Below are 1,375 nucleotides of genomic sequence, written 5' to 3' on the forward strand. Positions count from 1 at the left end.
AAACTGAGCTGCAGCACGGTGGCCAAGACCATACAGCGGTATAACAGGACAGGTTCCACTCAGAACAGGCCTCGCCATGGTCCACCAAAGAAGTTGAGGTCACGTGCTCAGCGTCATATCCAGAGGGTTGTCTTTGGGAAATAGACGTATGAGTGCTGCCAGCATTGCTGCAGAGGTTGTAGGGGGTGGGGGGGTCAGCCTGTCAGTGCTCAGACCATACGCTGTACACTGCATCAAATTGGTCTTCATGGCTGTCCTCCCAGAAGGAAGCCTCTTCTAAAGATGATGCACAAGAAAAACCCGCAAACAATTTGTCTGAAGACAAGTAGACTAAGGACATGGATTACTGGAACCATGTCCTGTGGTCTGATGAGACCAAGATAAACTTATTTGGTTCAGATGGTGACAAGCGTGTGTGGGGGCAACCAGGTGAGGAGGACAAAGACAAGTGTGTCTTGTCTACAGTCAAGCATGGTGGTGGGAGTGTCATGGTCTGGGGCTGAGTGCTGCCGGCACTGGGGAGCTACAGATCATTGAGGGAACCATGAATGCCAACATGTACTGTGATATACTGAAGCAGAGCATGATCCCCTCCCTTCAGAGACCGGGCCGCAGGGCAGTATTCCAACATGATAACCACCCCAAACACACCTCCAAGACCACCACTGCCTTGATAAAGAAGCTGAGGGTAAAGGTGATAGACTGGCCAAGCATGTCTCCAGACCTAAACCCTATTGATCATCTGTGGGACATCCTCAAACAGAAGGTGGAGGAGCACAAGGTCTCTAACATCCACCAGCTCTGTGATGTCGTCATGGGGGAGGGGAAGAGGACTCCAGTGACAACCTGTGAAGCTCTGGTGACCTCCATGCCCAAGAGGGTTAAGGCAGTGCTGGAAAATAATGGTGACCACACAAAATATTGACAGTTTGGGCCCAATTTGGACATTTTTTCACTTAGGGGTGTACTGACTTTTGTTGCCAGCGGTTTAGACATTAATGGCTGTGTGTTGAGTTATTTTGAGGGGACAGCAAATTTACACTGTTATACAAGCTGTACACTCACTACTTTACATTGTAGCAAAGTGTCATTTCTTCAGTGTTGTCACATGAAAAGATAGAAGAAAAGATTTACACAAATGTGAGTGAGGGGGGTTACTTAATTTGTGAGATCCTGTACATGAGAGGAATGCATTTAGAGTTCAGGCTTTAGGGGGAAAAATAAAGAAATTTGTGAACAGTTTTCAGCTGCAATGTGTCAATAAATGTATCTTTTTTTACTTTATGTATTCTATAATTTCTTCTTTTACTGTAGGTTTAGATCAGTCCTGCCTTCCTACCAGAGAAGTCTCGCATTCATTCTTTCTGGCTGAAAA

The sequence above is a fragment of the Aquarana catesbeiana genome, linkage group LG09 (genome assembly GCF_042186555.1).
Source record: "Aquarana catesbeiana isolate 2022-GZ linkage group LG09, ASM4218655v1, whole genome shotgun sequence".
NCBI classification, from domain to species: Eukaryota; Metazoa; Chordata; class Amphibia; order Anura; family Ranidae; genus Aquarana; species Aquarana catesbeiana.